The sequence below is a fragment of the Eurosta solidaginis genome, chromosome 4, assembly GCF_040869045.1.
Source record: "Eurosta solidaginis isolate ZX-2024a chromosome 4, ASM4086904v1, whole genome shotgun sequence".
NCBI classification, from domain to species: domain Eukaryota; kingdom Metazoa; phylum Arthropoda; class Insecta; order Diptera; family Tephritidae; genus Eurosta; species Eurosta solidaginis.
In genome coordinates this window covers 37,291,321-37,311,466 of record NC_090322.1, presented here as the reverse complement: position 1 = coordinate 37,311,466, position 20,146 = coordinate 37,291,321, and the positions used below count along the sequence as shown (strand labels likewise).

Here is a 20,146-nt window from a genome sequence, read left to right as displayed (position 1 = left end):
TAAACTTACATTTATATATTTGTAATAAAAGTATTCAGCTTAGCGCCTGAAAGGCTGCTACAACTCCACTACATATTCATATGCGTTATGATATTGAGAAGCAGTGCCAGAGCTTTAGTTTCTCTTGATGTTGTTGTTACTGGAATTATTTTATGAATATATATCATTTTGAGCTTTTGGTTTGTATGTGTGTGTGCAACAAGTTCGAGTTATAATATTTTTGGCAGTTTCACAATTATATAAGTATGTATATACAAACATACTTGTCAAGGAATCGCCTTGAGTGTCGATGTGCGTTAATAAAATATTCCCCTCTGCGCTCAGCGTCTATTAAAAAGGGTTGTAAATTCAATCCAAGTTGATTTATTGTTTTAATATTACAAAAACGTGAAATACTATCAGGCAGAAAACGTTCCGTGGAAAGGTGATAGATGAATGTGGCAAGTTTATATGATAGTGTGTACTAATAATACAAACAGAGTTTATTTTATATGTAGTCAGATTGATAAGGAATAAATTGAAGCGGATGCTGGTGATGTTTGGTGCAAGTTGATATAAGACAAGCAGGCAAATATTAGCAATGTCTTGCATATATGAGTGACAGGAAAATCATATTTCATTTAGTTATTCTATTATTTTAAAAGGTAAAGATTATAATCAATTTTAGAGAGCGTGTATGAGACTTTAAATTGTCAAGTCCGCAATTATTCTTGGTAAATATGGAAGGATTTCCTGGAACAAATACAAGCTTTAAATCCTTAACTTTTGCGTTATGAACCATTGGTGAAACGTTGGTGTACATTAAACGCGATGATTCTCGCTTAATCCAATGTAGTTGTTCACAATTGGGAAACATAGAGACGTTGAGACACTATTTTCTAGTGTTGGTGAAACGTTGGTGTACTTTAAACTGTACTCAACACCAAAGTACCTGATGAAACTAACAAATTTGTTAAAAACTCGTTAAATTGTAGATTCGGAGTACTATGTTCAAGTGTTGGTGAAACGTTATTGAAACGTTGGTGTACTTCAAACCGTGCCAAATGCCAAAATTGGAGAGTTTAACATGAATATAAAGAAAAATCTTTGTACAAGGCATATTATTTAATTTAAATCAATTTCTGCAGGCGTTGGAGATACGTTAGTGCAAAACAAAAGGTATTTAAAGTTAAAGATTTTACGCATTGTATTTTTAGAAACCTCAGACGGGTGAGAAGTTAAATCATCTTTAATACTTCACACTGCAAAATCTATTTTAAAAAAACATTCCAACACAACGCTGGTGAAACATTGGTGTATTTAAAACTCGATTTAATGCCAGTTTTCATTGTGCATATAAAGTTTAAAATTAAGAATAGGGAAATTTATTGGGTTTAAGACAATTTTTGCAAGTGTTGGTGAAACGTTGGTGAATTACAAAGAGTATTTAATATAAAAAACTTTCACATGCTGAATTTTTGTCAGCTTTAGACAACATAACTGAGACATTGCTGTACCTTTAACACTGGATGATGCAATATTTATTTGAAAAAACATTTTACAAAAACGTTGGTAAAACATTTGTTTACTTGAAACTTGATTTTTAATCGTGCATATAAAATAAAAATCTTAGTGCAGGGAAAAATATAGGAATCAAGCCAATTTCTGTAAGTGTTGGTGAAACGTTGGTGTATTAAAAACGATATTTACTCCAAAAAAACATTCGTATAGCATTCTTACCAACCTCAGATAACAAAACTGAAACATTTGTGTATCTACAACAATTTGTGTACACAACGTTGATGAAACATTGGTGTACATAAACAAAATTCGTCAAAAACGATCTAAGCAATTACTATCTCTTATTTGGCAATATTAAACAATTTAATCGCTGCTACGTGTTAAACAGCGCTCATCCAACGACTTACAACACATGCAGCGCATAATCTCAACAATTGCAAAATCAGCAATGGGAGGAATACAAAAGTTTTTAAATTCAAAAATCAATAGCTGTGGACAAAGTTTGACTGTTTGCTGCTGAATGCTAACTAAATAGTCAAATTGCTTGCCTTAATTTCGTTTATAAATCAAAGTCAACCTTTTGTGTTTGCAAAGGCTTCAGCTGTAGCAGTAAAGGCTTCTACTCATCACTCAAGCTTACCACAAGTTGGCGATTTCGCGCTTTGTTATGTGTTCGTATTGACTATAGCAACATTGGCCAAAAAACGACTATCAACCACCCTTAACAAAAACAAAGTGATTGGTGTCGCCTCAGCTACGAAAATTTTAATTACAAAACTTTTAATCCAACCATTGGCAATAACAAAAACAACTAGCTAAAGAAATTATAAATTGACAACAAGTTAAATATGAGTTAACAATAACAACAACAACAACAAAAGAAATATATCATTAGCGAGTAACAATCAATGGATTTTCGTATTGCCGCAACAACCCCTTTTGTGTACTTTGACGTACACCAATAACAACAAACAAAATACTTAGTCAGTGAGAATCAACATTTTATATAATTTTGTCATATTAGCAACAAAAAAATAAAAATAAATGTAAGGCGCGATAACCTCCAAAGAGATCTAAGGCCGAACTTCTCTTCCAATATGCGTCGTGCTCCTCTTGATTTTCCCTACAAATTGGCCGGACGTGACCTACATGTTTTATGCCGACTCCGAACGGCATCTGCAAGGCAGATGAGTTTTCACTGAGAGCTTTTCATGGCAGAAATACACTCGGAGCGCTTGCCAAACACTGCCGAGGGGCGACCCGCTTAGAAAAATTGTCTTCTAATTGAATAATCTTATTTCTAAAATTTTGATGTTGCTTTGCCCGGGGTGCGAACCCAGGGCATATGGTGTGGTGGACGGAGCACGCTACCATCACACCACAGTGGCAACAATTGTTGTATAATTGACAGTTCGATGAGCAAAGAGCAAAATCAGCAATTCAAGTTGAAAGCATTCGTGAAAGGGCGGATACAGAGGAGAACAAGTGGGGCTCTTGACCCACCTTAAAGGGTACTTCTATCCCCTGCCGTAAAGTGCTTTCGATGCAGGTTGGTGATTACTTGGTTTCACTTTCGATTCAAAATTTGTTACCCACATATTTCCTCAAACCCCCCTTGACTGCATTCTGACAACACCACTGTGTTAAATAAATGTGAATGCATACTAAATAGGTAATTTCGAAATCAAAAAGCAATACAATGCTCTTCGTACAACCCATGATTCGAGAAGAAGAACTTAGCAAAGCAAAATCGATGAGCAAAAATTCACAATACGAAATTCGACTAACCCTTTTGATTTTGAATAATTTTGATTTTTAATGGATTGGTAGCAGAGAGAATGAGATGGGGGCCTCTTGTGGCTGAATCGTATGTATATCTCTTGAGCAACTAAAGCGAAAATGAATGAAAACTTGCAATGCAGAAAAATACGAAATGGAAAAGAAGAGTTAATTTGAGAGTAAAGTGAAGTGAGTACTATTTTTTGGGATGCTTAGCGCGTTGCCTTGACTGTTGATAAAATGGAAAAAGGAAATTTGCGGCTTAAGCGGCGACAGCCGACAGGTGTGGGTCGCTATATGGGTGGTTGGCAGTCGTCGCCGTCGTCCTTGCAGCGCGCAATGAAGTGAAGACAAATGGATTGAGTTATGCGGGCACAACCACCATAAAGGGTGGTAGTAGTGCTTAAAATTGGCTGATAGTGGAATGGGTGATGCGCCAGGATGACTTCACGTGGAAGTAGAGAGAAGGAGATATGGCATTAGCAGCAACATCTCATTGTATACGAAAATGCGCCACAACACTTGGTGTATTGTAGTATTGTCTTCGCAGTAGCACAATAAAAGAATAAATTTTATTTTGAATCATTTCATTAATGCACGTTCGAAATGTATTGAGTACTACTTATACATACATAGCATACTTGTTGGTGTACTAGGAAAACATAACTACGCATTCATTGATAACACCATTACAAATAACTATAATAATATAATTAATAATATAATAAAAATAGTAATTTGAGACACTTTCGGCTGGTTTAATGTTTTTGCGACACCAAAAGCGAAGTGTTGGTGTAATTTTAAATACAAAATTTTTCCAATGGAAATTTATTTAGCGTTATTGCACTTGAGAATCCCAAAGGTGAAAACATTTTCTGAATTTTAATTAAAATAAATTTCGACTGATTTTTCGTGTAATAGACATTATTGATGAAACGTTGGTGTACTTTATAATATAAATTTTCGATTTTCAAAGGCGTTTTAAATATAAAAATTTTAAGTTATATGAAATAAGATTGTGTGCTAGTTATGCACTCCACCTTAGAGTATCGCTGGGGAAACGTTAGTGTATTTTGAGAACTAAAACTTAGCACTTGAAGGAAATTGCAGTTTGTAGGAAAATTAAAAATTGCAAACAGTATGCATTTGAAGCCGATATTTTGAGTAAGTACAACATTGGTGAAACGTTGGTGTAACAAATTCAGCTCTTTAAAGCATTTTCATAGTGTAGGTACTTAACAAAATGTTACCAGTACCCTTTAAATTGACTTCTATTTTTTTGGCACAGTATTGGTGAAACGTTGGTGTATTCGTTCTTTAGAAATTTTAAATTTAATTGATCGCTTTTCTGATTTTTCTTATTACATACACGTACGCTTTGAAATCGATGTTTCATACTATTGTTCAACTGTTGGTGTTTTTAGAATTTATTTTTGACGCTAGGAAATTGCATAAATTTATACATACATAAAACTGTGCTAATTTCAACTGTTTCAGTAAGTTTATAACCGCAGTTTGTGTAGTAAAAAGCTAAATTTTTCAAGAGAATAATGTTGGTGTAACGTTGGTGTAGCCAAATATGCTGCTTTTATACGCACAAAATATATTATAAGTAAAATAAAAGTTAATATAACGTTAGATATTTTATATAATGCGACAAATAACATTGAAATTTCAACATGTTTTTGCAATATAAAAACAACGTTGGCGAAACATTGGTGTATGAAAAATACGCAAATATTGTAAAGGAGCGTTAAGGCAGCGGTAGATTTTAGGAAATTATAACAATTTTAAAGCAGTTGAGTCATCATTGGTGTAACGTTGGTATACCGGAAATCATTTTTTGGCAATAAAATAATGTTTTGCCAAAACAAATGTTGAATGGAAGTCAATTCATAGAAAGAGTAAGTATTTCCAATATACTTGCAATTCAATTGAGTTTTGTAAAACGTTGGTGAAATATTGGTGGAGCAATTTAGTGAAGAGTAAAATAATTTTAAAAGTTTAAACGCACTTTAATAAACCCAGTTTCGTTAGCGGAACGTTGGTGTAACGAAGAGTCATATTTTCGCAAAATTTTTTTCAGCTTTTGAAGAAACAAAATCTTTTAATGGCAATGAATTTGAAAACAGCACTCATACATTTATTATTTTTGCTTAATCAAATGCAGAAAAAATATTGGTGATATGTTGGCTTTGCAGCTTTTACCAAGTAAGGCGACGAAATTGGCGCAGCACATAATATGCATTAATTTTCCTTTTTTTTATATTCACAAATAACTTTTCTGTGTATATCAACGTTACACCAACTTGCACCAATGCTGTTGACAAGGCCTAAAAACTGTAATTTTGCTGCATGGCAAATATGCTTATTTACAAAATCAATAAATAAATCATCACTGCTAAAGTTACTACTAACTTTCGATACAATCACAACAACAAAAAAGTTGAAAACAACAACAAATTATATACATAGCATTTATAGACAAATGACAAATCTATTAAAACAAAGCAAATAACAGACCACAACCAGCGTAAAAATAAGCCATTTATTTGTGTTGTTGTCTTTTTGCATGCATGCAACAGTCAACTTTGGCTAAAATAGCAAAATATCAATAACCACAACAACAACAACAACAGGTAGTAATCGCTTAAGTACCCAGTACTAATATATGCGCGTAAGCGATTTTCGCGTGTCAGTAACACATTAGTTAGACGTCGCCACACTGAAAAAAACCAATAATCACGCATGTGCAACAACTGTTTACATATGTACACATATGTACATATGTAAATACATAGTACTTAACTAGCAAGCGAACTAGCAAAATAAATATTTATTAAAGTGAATGGATTGCAAATATGAATATACGCGATTGTGTGGAAGGATTTTTGAGTGTTTGTATTTTTTTTTTTGTAAAAATATTTCATCGTATTGACGTCTCCAAATGTATGTCAAAAATCACAAGTCAAACTAAACGCTTTGTATTAATTTACTTACATATGTATAAATGTCTGCAACCCTTTAGAAAACTCAACTAACTATAAGCTAACTTATAACTAGTTTCTTTACAACCTGCTATAAACTTATTACTTAAAAAGCGTGAGTACCAAGTACTCGCGAATTTCGATGTATTTATAACCATTAGTACCCAATTCCAAAACGTAGGTAACCGTAGCCGTAACTGTAACCGAAACCTTCACCCTAACCCTAATCGTAACCATAACCGTAACCGAAAATGTCTCCGTAACCATGATCGAAAACTTCACATAACCTTAACAATACCATTAACTCTAAAAGTCACCGAAAGCTTAGCTGTAACCGTAGCCATAACCATAACCGAAACCTTCACCCTAACCCCTTCGTTCCCGTAGCCATAACCAAAAATGTCTCCGTAACTATGATCGAATCCAATACATAACCTTAACCTTAACAGAACCCCCGATCTTAACAATACACTTAAATCTAAAATCCACCGTAAGCTTAGCTGTGACCGTAGTCATAACCATAACCGTACCCATAACAGTTACCGTACCTATAACCGTAAGCATAGCTGCAAGCGTAACCATCACCATATGACTAAAGTTTAAACAACGTGCGCGAGTTATAATAGCTTAGGCTTTCTTACCGGACCGCCCACGAGACTTTCCATGATTGCACGCAATACTTTCCGTCCATCCAGATATGTCCTACCTACTTATATGTTTAGCCCGCGACTGTTTAGAACATCTAGCCAGCATAGCCGCTTAGTATTGATTTTTGAACTGTGCCAATGCCTACGTAAGGCTCATACAGCTCATATTTACCATTTGAATAGAAGTGAAGTCTCACTTCCCGACAAAGGAAGGTATAAAGCTACTCCTCTTATTTCTCTCTCTCGCAGCTAGAGCAGCGGGAGCTTTCAAGTACGCAATATTTTAAGCTTCGATAAGTATGTAGGTACCATTGTTTCGTAGTTTTAACGAGTCGCAATTGACTACCAGTAGCCTTGAAATACCGTTTCGGTAGCACAACTCGTGAACTAACCAATGGAAGTTGACTTCAAATTAATGATAAATGTTTAAAATGCAATGTGGAATTCGCATTCAACATTATAAATTTCGTTGGGTTTAAATGTTTGAAAAGCTCCATATGCTTAATAACCCAGAGTTCCAATAGCATATGGTATTTCGTCAGAAAAACGGCCACTGACTGCTATTTACTCTGTTCCTATCTACCATTTATTATGACTTTCGTCAAGCCCAGTAGTAAGAAATAAGTGCCGAAGGGGACACGATCGCCCTTGCAATGTCTACAGTAAGTCCGTGCAGATTCGGAATCGGAATATGAAAGATAAGAAAAATAATTTCATGGCGTATCTCTAGAATGCCTTACCAGACTCCATGTAAACGTTTCTGAACATAGAGGATGACTGTTTATTACAACCTGCCCTTAAGGCTTCACAATCATTGCGGTTGGTCCACAACAACTTGGTTACCGTATCAGTGCATTCTTAGATTTTCGTCACGAGATTAGACAAAGGTGAACCACAACAGATTTTTCCAATCCCGAACTCATCTTTCAAGTTGAAAAACTGAACTGTTAGGAGCTGCACAATAAGAGCACAGCACAGCAAAACCAAAAAAATTCTCAGATATACTGCGCTTACGCTTTCGACTTTTTCGCAACATATTACACTGAAAAAAAATCAAAAATTAATTTTTTTAATTTTCTCAGCACAGTTACAGCAAATTTTAAGTGCTGTTGCTGCTATGCTGACCATAGTTAAAACACTGGTAACAGGATTTGGTAGAGTAACCGCGACTATCAGATAATCCCTCACATAAACCTTAATCCTGCCAGTAGCCGTGACAGTAACCATCAGTATCAAAGTTGCGAACCCGTAACTAACCACAACCGTTAACATAAATAACCCTTACCGTTTTTCCAGCCTACAACTACAAATTCGATTCCACTTGCGTATTCCTTTACTAACACTACCATCATCAGCCATCTTCTTTTCCATTTTCTTTTCTTAAACTCACTCTCCTACTCAACACTATGAACTCAAACAGTCTATGTGAGGTCCTCACGGACCGGTCAGTTCAACCTCTCTCGTACGCTTGGCTCTTTTCTTTTGCTTTCTCATTAGATGCTCTATTTTGGTTCATATACACATCACTTTGTAACCAACTACAAACTAGCTGTAAAAACGTCTGTTTAAAATCAAATTCTTCGCTGACCAACTACAGCATTCTCTACTGGGGACTGTATGTAATTTTTGCATGTACATATATTTCTACATTTTTGCCTATTAAATAAATATGTGTAAATTTCATTTAGCCGCATTTATTAGCGTCAATGCTATTATTGCCAATAAACAATCAAAATGTTACCAACGCAATAAAATGTAATTAGTTGACATTAAAAACTCATAACAAACAACATATGTTTTACGTCAATGAATGGTACAAATTACGAAGGCTTACTTAGTAAGCAAGTGTAAACTTATTTATATAAGTATGTTCATATATATGATAAGCATGTTAAACCCATTGAGGCAAGACGGTGCCTTTTACTGCTATTTAGTTTGTTACATATAATCGGATTTCTGTAGGATGGGAAAGCAAAAGCATGACACATATTTTTGTTGGTATTATTTGACCTAATTATCAAACAGTTTTCTTTTGAAATATTAATGTAAAGCAAATTAGAGCAAGAAAATATTGATTATTATTAATATAAACAAGTAAAGGTGTCTACGTTCGGGTGTAACCGAACATTATACACTCAGCGAGAGCTTCAGTTGTATCTTTCATTTCAGATAAATTACTTTTCTACAAAACACGTGGACCGCCCGTTAAAAAAAATTTCTCCCCATTTCCTCTTACAATAAAACTTGATAAGTGAAATATCATTGATTCAAAACTATTTTTTGCTAAGTTATAGCTTATTATTCTAGTCTACGACCCTTTTAAACTTGTTTTATATCTAAGTTGCCGTGGTCTTTAACCGATCCCGTCCATTTATTGTCTGCTATAAGGAAAATATGTGTACACTATTTCATTACGATATGCTAATTTTTCTTCGAGTTATGGCTCCCGAAACATGGAAAATTCCTTAGTACTAAAAGGGGCGTTGCCACACCCATTTTCAAAAATTTTAGTGTTTTCCAATTTAATGTTATATATAAGTCAATTTAGAAAGTAAAATTGTATTGATACAAAGCTCTTTTTTGCTAAGATATAGCTTATTATTTTCGTCTACGACCCTTTTAAAAATCTTTTATATAAAAGTGGGCGGGGTCTTTAACCGATTTCGTCCGTTTTTTCTAGAAATATTTCTTGCTATACGTAAAATTTGTGTACCCAATTTTATTAAGATCCGTTAATTTTTCTTCGAATTATGGCTCCCGAGACATAGAAAATTGCTTAGTCATAAAAGGGGCGGCGCCACGCCCATTTTTTTAAATTTGAAGTTTTTCCTATTTATTGTTATAAATCCACTTGGGAAATGCAATACCATTGATATTGATGTTTTTTGCAAAGATATAGCTTATTTTATTCAACCACGACCCTTTTAAAAATCTTTTATATAAAAGTGGGCGTTGTCCTTAACTGATGTCGTTAATTTTTCTTCAAAGCATTCCTTATAGTAAAGGCAACCTCTCTGCCGAATATTGTTACGATAGGTTTAACGAATTTTGATTTATGATTAATAATATTTGTAAAATTGATTTTATCACAAGGGGCGGTGCCACGCCCATTTGAAAAAAAATTTTTTAATTTTTATCAGGAGTCTCAATATCAGTCCACATGTCAAGTTTTAACTTTCTAGGTGTATTATTTACTAAATAATCAGGGTTTTTGTGTTTTCCAAAATGTTATATATATAAAAAGTAGGCGTGGTTATCATCCGATTACGCTCATTTTCAATACCAATCTATTATGGGTCCAGATAAGCTCGCGTACCAAATTTGGTGAAGATAACTCAACATTTACTCAAGCTATCATGTTAACGGACGGACGGACGGACATGGCTCAATCAAATTTTTTTCGATACTGATGATTTTGATATATGGAAGTCTATATCTATCTCGATTCCTTTATACCTGTACAACCAACCGTTATCCAATCACAGTTAATATACTCTGTGTGCAAAGCGCGCTGAGTACAAATAACTAGTGTTGCATACTTTCAGGCTTGCACGCAATTTTTTTCCAACATCAAGCGTCTTATGCAGAAAACTAGTAAAATATTTTTTTGTTAGCATACACTTCAAAATTACATCGAAAATTCGAGTAATAACCATTGAAAAAAGCTTCGGCGCGGTTCCAAAATCAAATTGAAAGTAATTTTTTTTCGAAAAAAACAATCTTCGAATACTCAGAAAATAGGCATAAAGTATAAAAATGCGTGTATTTCCTATTTCTAAAATTTATTTTAATGCATATGTGGACTTCTCCGATGTATTTTGAGAAAAGTTTTCGTGTGTCTAGAATAATTTTTGTTTGAACCTATACTTTATTATTTAACCCTTGGGGTCCATGCACAAAAATCTGAAACTGATAAAAAAAACTCCATCACTGCCTTCTCACTCCACCACTTTCAAACGTGATTTCCGCTTAAGTAATTAGAAATATGAAAGTTACAAATATAGCAATAAATAATATAATAAAATAATTAATGCAAAATGAAATTCGAAAATTCACGCACAACAGCAATCAAGCTGACAGACCTTCTATGTATCTTTGTATGTGTAGAAGGAAGTAAATATCGAAAAGTTTCACTCTTATATGTAAGGGCACACAATTTATCAAAATCCCCGCGACAATTACGCTCATACCACTCTCTAATGAACGAGAACACACACACACATTTATGCGATAAAATTTTATTTGTTAACTGTACTTTGTATGTAAAAAAAGGGTTAAAAAGTTGTGTGCGTAACAGCAGTAGGCGGCAACGTCAAAGTCTCAAGTACTTGAGTAGACAACAACGACATGATTTGATTAAAAATTTCGAGAAATCGAGGTAACAAATGGTATACGCTGGCAGTTAGAGGGTTAAGGGGGCAATAACATGCTATAAAAACGTCTTTTTTGCTACAGCCAAAGTATAAATATGTATGTAGCATACTTCAAGGCGATATAAACAACTTCGAACACACAAACTCGCATACTAATACACATTCCATACGATCAATACATAGTCAACCGACATGCAACCGCCAAATGAACTCATTAGCATATGCGAGAGGAGAATTGTGTTAAGAAGTGAAGAGAGAATGGGAAGTAGAAAGTATATACATATATCAACTGTCATATTTCTTTGTACATATGTGTAATGAGCGCGTAACTGCAGTATCTATAGAAAGACAAAACTGTCGCTGTTCGAAGCTGCTACCCCTACTCCCACCACCAAGACTCAGTAATCTAAAGTAGCTTTGACAGTCACGACTTTGACAGTTTGTCAAAGTGTATGCCATAGGTAAAGGGTTCGATTTGAAGAAGCTGCACGCACATATATCTACCAATAAGACTGAGAAATAAAAATTGTAAACTGTAAAAAAAAACTACGCAAACATCCTAGTCTTTGAGAGAGTTCTACCTTGGCATTTTTGAAAAGGCTTAAATAATTGAATAAAAATCGCATACAGACAGACGCAACCTATACATGCATACTACTTAAATACAAAACAAATATATTTGAGACTCATTTGTATTATATATATGTGTAATGTGTGTGTGTGTGTTTGTGTGCAAAGATAATTTGTGTCATCGGCGCTGAGAAATCCTTTCTAGCTTCAAACACCTACGCCTCGGTCATACATACACGCATACACACATGCACACACTGACTGGTAAGACTTAAGAATTTAAGTTTTTACAAGCCATCAGAAAATTGTTTGTAATATGACATGCGTGTAGAATTAAAAATTACAAAAACAAAAAATAAATAAAAATTAAAAAACAAATGAAAGGAATGAATTTTGACAACATTGGAAAATAACGAAATTAGAGCGCCATATGTTGGTAGACAACGCTGGGTTGTTCTAGCGCGTACATTAAATTGACTTAAGAAGTTTACAAACCAAATTAAGTAATTTTGTTAATAAACGGGAAGCAGCGTTGGGGAATTTAGGGTGGGCAAGTTAAGTTGAGAATTTAAGAAATATAAACGTATAAATTTAGAAAATTGTCTTTCACGATATCATGACACATAATCGCTTATTGGTGATACATTGGTGAAAGTGCACTACTTATTGCATTTGTAATATTTGTATTCCATTATTTTACTTTTTAGAACATTGTTGAAGAACTGGTGACATCTTTATGGCTTTTATATCGAATTTTCATCATTTTGTACTGCACCTCATAGTACCTGTACTATTTTTATTACATTATTTTACTTTCTAGAGCGTTGGTGAAACGTTGTTGAAACGTTGGTGTATCACTGAGGACCTAATTGTGTTTTTTTTTTGCATACAGATGTGCTCTCACGTGCCGTATTTCCTCATAATACTTGCGGAGATGACTTCTTAAGCCCCTGGAAGGTGTAGCCTATTCAATCAGATGTCTTTTGAGATGCCCAGGTTCTGGGTATTCAACAGAAACTGTTTGTTCAGCAATTCGTTTCTCTGCCTAATTGTGTAGGTGGTGCTCTGGGGACATAAGAAGGCAGCGGTTCTGGGAGCAGTGTTTTGGCAGGCCTGTATTTTCTTCCAGTGAGTAACCTTTAGGCTTGGCGACCATATCACCATGCAAGCGGGCGGCCAATTGCCTTTGAAGAGGTATTGAGCGTAGCTTTGTCTCTATCCTCTAGCTTAAAGCGGGTGTAGATAGTTTTTACGACATTGGTGAAACGTTGGGGTATTTTTAAGTGCTTGATTATGTGCTTATAGCTAAGCCATGCCGTCTTTCAACAACTTTGCAGTATATTTTTATAATATTTTATAAGCTGAAATTCACATCGTGGTATTTTCAAATGGTTTTAACATCATTGGTGAAACATTGGTGTACTTTGATATGCACACAAAAGGGGAAAACTGTTATATATAAATCAGTTTTTACAGTTTTAATATAATTTTTAAATATTCTATGAGCTCTGGACCACAGCATACTATTTTTAAACGTTTTCAGCATTGGTGGGGTACCTTCAAGCACACATACGATACAAATTTGTATAACTAAAGCATTTTCAATCATTTATTGTTGATATAAAGGGCTGTCTATACCATTGGTGAAACATTAGTGTAATTTATAAACCAAAAATTCGCCAAATATTTATAAATGTATAACAATATCTACACCTTTTTAGTATTTAATAAGCTCAAGAACACTTCGTAATATTTTTGGACGACACCAGCACCGTTGATGAAACGTTGGTGTACTTTTAAGTACACAAAAGGGTCAAATTTGCATAGCTAAAAGTATTTTTTATAATGCAATGTTGATATAGAAAGCTTTCGATTCCATTTTTTAAATGTTGGTGTACTTTTGAAATCGTAGATATGGTGCATTCGAGTTTCATTATTTATTTGCAGGCATTTTTTTTTTTGTTGTGAAAACTTTTTAGGATTTAAATAAAATTCAAATTGTTGCTCTAATTTAGTAAATATATTTCCTCAAAGGGTCAAATTTAAATAAATTCATTAAGCTTTACCCATAACCGTCAAACACAATCGTTATACAATCTACAATAAATTCCATACATCAATTCCACTGATATGGTTAATAAATACAATAAAAAGGTATCTGCCAAGATATTAAGTAAAGGCGATGAATGGGCCAAAAAAGTTTTAATTGAAAAATATTATATTTCGAAAAATAATCAAACATACGCACACACTCCCGCAAACAAGCACTAAATACGCGGGCTGCTTAAAACAACAAATACGAAAGACAATGCGTGCTACAAATACAATGCCACGGTATATACATAAATATATTTATATGAAGGTAAGAGCAAATAAGAGAAAAACAACCGCCAGGCATAATAAATTAATTGATTAGACATCCTCACATTTCACAAAAGGCACACAAAGGCAACATCGACAAGTTAATACCACTGCATACATGCATACACACATATTTATTCATATAGCGAATTTATGATTTTATATTTTTGGCAAAATTGTTGTGGGTGCAGCATTACATATACAAAAAGTTATAGAACATACATACATACGCGCGCATAAACATAAAATAAAATAAAATCACGCCGTTGAGTTCATATGAAATCAAAATGCACACACATACACACACTCACATGCACTTTCACACACACACAAATCATCTTCGGTTGTACTGTGATTTTTATATGCTAAAGTGAAAGGTTGAAATTTCACCACCTACGGAGCGTACATACATACATACATATACTTTATTTGTTAACCATACTTGTATGTTTGCGTGTGTGTTGCGTTATCGCACAAAAATTTTCTTAGCATACTTATAGGGGTTATCCTGCATGCATATTACTAAAATTTCGGCAGTCGATTGTTGTAAATAGCAACAATTTTATTATATTACAGTTGGTAGAAGATTAGATGGGAGTTAGATAGGAATGCAACAACAACATTCAAGCGTGTAAGACATTCTTATAAGAAATAGGGAAAATATGTTTGTGTGCTACAAAAATTGCTCGAACAAACAATAACCACTTGCGGTGTAATTCGATATGAAATTTATGAGTCTATAAAATTTTGACAGGGGAGTGAGATTAGGTATATTGCATGTTATTTTGTATGTTTGTATGCAGCCTGTGCTTGTGTATTTGTGAGGTTACGTTAACAAGCGAATTCGCTATATTATAGTTCTTTTTGTTGTATGTTGCTATTGTTGTTGTAATTGTTGATTGTCATTATGGCTTCAATACATTTATTGGTAGCTAAGAAAATGTAAAAGGGCGTTTGTTTTGGATAAGTATGAAAGGAGCTGTTAAAGTAGTGCTGAATGTTCAAAAATTATCTACTCAAAATTTGGTTGAAGAATACTCGTCTATGCCTTGCCGATAATGGTCCGCCTCGGGAAGAAACGTCGACTTTATCACAGGAAAGCCGTGAGTTATTCGGCCCCACATTTAACATTACACCGCTGAGACGGTCAGGTGGTCGGGCGTACCACTAGGATGAAAAAATAGTAAAGAAAGTAAGAATGAGGACAAAAGGAATTGGCTTCGCAAGCCGGGGAAAAAGAACGCAACGCAAGTGCGGTCAGTTATCTCGGTAAAAGCGGGGCTTTCAGCGTGGACAAGCAACTAAGGGTGCGACGTGAACAGCATTAAGAATTGTGAAACGCTTGCGTGTAGTGCACGACCCAATCGACCGACCGAATTGAGCGAACGCTTGGCATGTCTGCCGCCGTGTTGTCATGGTAGCGTCCTCCGCCTACCACACCAAAGATCCTATGTTCACGCCCCCGGCAAAGCAACATTAGAATTGTATAAAAAAGTATTTTCAATTAGAAGAAAATTTTTCTAAGCGGGGTCGCCCCTCGGCAGTGTTTGGCAAACTCTCCGAGTGCATTTCTGCCATGAAAATCTTCCCAGTGAAAGTTCATCTGCCTTGCAGATGCCGTTCTGGTTCGCATTAAACAAGTAGGTCCCGTCTCGCCAATTTGTAGGAAGAACTAAAAGGAGCAGGGCGCAAATTGGAAGAGAAGCTCGGCCAAAAATCTCTTCGGAGGTTATCGCACCTCCATAAAGCACGTGAAAGTACGTTGAAGTCAGTTTATTGAGCAATCCTTGATTTTGCAAACGCATTAAGGAGAAAAAGTCCCAAGTAGGAAGAAGATACAGCGGTCATCTAAAGGCAACGCCACAGTCACAGAACCACAAGCCAAACTAGCCGAAACGACCTGCAAGTCAGAGCAAAGACAGAAGTTTTGATATCAAAATGCCATGTACAACAAGAGCTGCAACGCAGAAAGAGGAGGGGGAAAAGGTAGCATATAAAAAATAGACAAAGTAGCTAATAGGACAAAGAGAGGTTACGAGAAGATTCCAGCTTACTCCGATATTATAAAAGAATCTAACGCTGTTACTCCTCTTGTTTCCAAGAAAATGGTCGAAGTGATGCAGGAGTTCATGCTTATGGCGCTAATAGATTTTAAAAACACTGATGAGCAGATGCTCACCGATGGGTGGAGATCTATATAGGGGAAGCTAATTAGTCACATGATACATGATGAAAAAATAACTACTAACCTTCGTGATGGTACAATGGAGTTTTTCTTAATATTCAAAAGCAAGACACCGGTACTTTTAAAAGTGGTGGATAGTGCACCTATCATCATGACACCAAAGCCCAAGGTATGGTTACCAAGTGTGGTGAAGTGGAAAGTGGATGATTCAAGGGGTGGTGTAACGCAATCCTTTCAATGTATAGGGAGCGAATCGTATAGCTTCTCCAACACAATTGCCCACCCCACTGATCTGTGGGGAATCGTGTTTATTAAGCAGTACCGAGGTTCCGGAGACCAGAAGTCCCTCACGGAAGGATGACCAAGAAGGTTCAATGTGGTCATGTCAAATCGTTTCCGCGATTTTCCGAAGGGTACCCGATTAATCCAAAAAAAACATCAACATCTAAAAGACGCCCTAAAACTTTGGGTAAGCCTACTTATGGCTAGAAGAAGACGTAGAATTCGGAGGAGACGCTGGAATTGTTGCGATATCAAAACCCGAATATACCAGATGCTGCGAGGCGTACGAATATCTATTGTATGCTTAAAGCAAAAAAGGTGAAAAAGTGAAAGTGATATGAACCTGAATTAGCGCCGAAAAACGATAGGGACAAACAACTATATGACGCTGCGAAAACTACATATAAACCTCTAACAAAATAAAGTGGCGGCGAACGTGCTCCTCCTGAGTCTTGAGATGAGTTGCTGCGATGTAATGATTTTTCAATAGCTCGATCCAATTATAGAAGGCCTTTTTCGATTCCGATTGCTCTACCTCATAGACATTGGTTTTGAAAGCATCAAAAGCTTCTGCGGGAGTAGACAAAGTTTGTTTTGATGTGTGGGAATTAAACCAAATCTAATGATTTGATCTGTGGGCCGATGGCTAATCAATTGGATGTTTTCAGCCGTTAAATTTTCAGTTGTTTTTTTCCATGGTTCAGAGAGCTCGCATAATATTGATGAATAATGGTTCGTCTGGAATTAATTGTTTTGCGAAGTCTTCCCAACATAGAAGCGACAGTGCCCATTTGTCCGAAAAAATAGGCAACCATTTTAGTCGCTGTTCATATATTCATATAACCGACGTATTTTTTCAGCTTTCCCAACAATATACACAAGTCATTTTTTAACCATTCCAAGTTGTGCGAAATCATAAGCGAACAAAGCTCTTATGAGACAAGGAGCTCATGCAAAATCTTATATAGGCCCTGATATACGAAGATTTTTTTTCTGAAAACCGATTTTGCACGAGCTTCACGAAATTCAGCCTACCACCGATTTAACGACTTACAGCTACGCTCACTTCCTGAGTTATTCGTCATCGAAAGTGAGGTTAAGTAATTGTGAAAACTTTCTTAACTCATTGATTTCCCTTTCATCAATCTTAAAGCCGTTGAGAACCTTACAAAATTTCCTTCAAAATTTGCAAAAACAACTACTATTCACTTTTAGCAACAAACAAGCGCACCACAACAACAGTACACCACAACCGCCAATTTTTGTTCATCAATTAAAAACCGCCTCAAAGTAAAATAAAATTAATTTCAAGCATATAATGACAAAATATACAAAAACAATCACATACCGTTGTGTGTAAATGTGTATGTAGGAGCGCATTTGTTTATCAAGGTGTATTCTTGTGATTATGTGTGTGTGTGTGCGTGTATGTGTGTGTGTGTGTGGCTTGGTATGCGATTGTGCTTGTCATTAAAAAATCATGCACGCCCCAAACAGGAAAACAACAACAATGGCAACAATCAGAATCAAGAGCAAGCAGACGCAGTAATAACAACAAATATTTGTAGCCACATTACCGCAAGTCATAAAAAACTTACAAACATGCATAGGTACATACAAAACACGCACACACACATATACATACCTATAGAAACATTTCTTGTAGTAAACTTTGTCTTGTCTTTGACGTTATTTTATAATTTTTCGATATGATATGAGATTAATGTGCAGCAACTGTATCTATGTATGTATGTTTATATGCTTGCTAGCGCATATACATATGTGTGTTTGTAAGTTAGTGAATTTTGTTGTTGTTTATTTTTCGAAAAATTACAGCGCAGCGAAATTCACATACATACATATGTAAGAAAATTTTCAAAAACTGTTTGCGCCTTGTGTACTGCGCGGTTTGGTTTGGTGGTGGTAAATTTTGTTTTGCTGCTATTATTGTAATAATAAGCTTAAGAAAAATTGCCTTGTCAAATTTGCCAATTATCATATTTTCTTCAACACAAAAAACACCGACAAATTTTATTTAATGTAACAAGTAGTACCTTGATGTGCTTACACATATGCTTGGTATACGTTTGTGTTAGTTTGTTGTTGTTATGAAAAACTTTTGTGAAAATTGCATAAAAAGACATCGAACAAAGATTGCGGTTGTCGGTTAACGACGTTACGGTGCAGACGGTGAGCATACTTGACTGGTTTGCGTTTTGGTGGTGAGTGCACCTTTTATGCTTAAATTATTGGCGGTTCGTTAAGTTGGTTCAATATGCACATATCTATTTGTTGATATGCTGTATAAACATATATAGATATGTATGTGTGTATTTTTATTTTAAAATGGGAAGTAATTTTCAATGCGGTAAGAGACGAAAAAATCGACTTTCTTTTTGCATTTTTTTAAATAATTTAAAAGCCCTAATCCTGAGAAATATCAAGTATTGGAGTTGGTTTTAATTGCACTTATATGAATATTCATAGTCAAAACAATGGCTATAACCATAGCCGCCACTTTGACCATACCCACACTCATAACCATAACTATAACCATAACCATAACTATAACTATAACCATAACCATAACCAAAACCATAATCTTAACCATAACCATAGCCATAACCATAACCATAACCGTAACCTTGACCGTGCCCATACTCATAACCATAACCTTCACTTAATCATAATAATAACCACAACCATAATCATAACCATAACCGTAACCATAACTATAATCATAGTCAAACCCATAATCATAACCATAACCATAACCGTAACCATAACCATAACCTTAGCCCGAACAGAAACAATAACCACAGCCGTAAACATAATCGTAAATATTATCGAGCCCTTAACCCTAACTGTTACCCACTCTGAACATAATAGTGATAACTGGCATAACCACAAGAGTAAGAGTTGCCGCAACCATAGACGTAGCCGTAACGATAACCATAGTCTTGACCGAACAAATAAGAAACTAGTAATAAACGGAGCGTGTTATTGTAGTTGTAACCTCTACTGTAACCATGCAGATGGTCAACGATAAATTGCTTCATGTTTTGTATGTAAGTATCCGCCTTCTTACTTGGTTTATGTCCACTCCGTGAACCTCTCTCATGGTGTCTAATAATGTGCTCAAATAAACAAATTCACCAATATTAATTGCCGCTTAACAACTTAACTGATTTTGGCCGTTTTGTAAAAAATCACGCCAGCTATGCTGGTTTCGCGTTTGCTGTCTCCTATTGGGAAAACAAATGGAGGTCAAGTCTTCCTCCATTTGCCTCTCCCAACTCAGTGGAGGTCGCCCCCTTCATCTGCTTCCAAATTGCGGTTTCGACTGAATTACACTTTTGGACGGAGCGGCTTCGTCCATTCGCATATAATGACCTATCCTTCGAAGTGTTTGGGCTTTTGTTCTTCATAACGCATAACTTCAAATAAACTCAGCCATGAGTA

The 20,146-nt window shown here is 35.3% G+C and overlaps 1 protein-coding gene across 8 annotated transcripts in view; it reads left to right on the top strand.

Moving 5' to 3' along the window:
- The window catches only part of ct (homeobox protein, cut), a 381,789-nt gene that overhangs the window by 312,205 nt on the left and 49,438 nt on the right, over nucleotides 1-20,146 (top strand). The gene's annotated exons all lie outside the window — the stretch shown is intronic.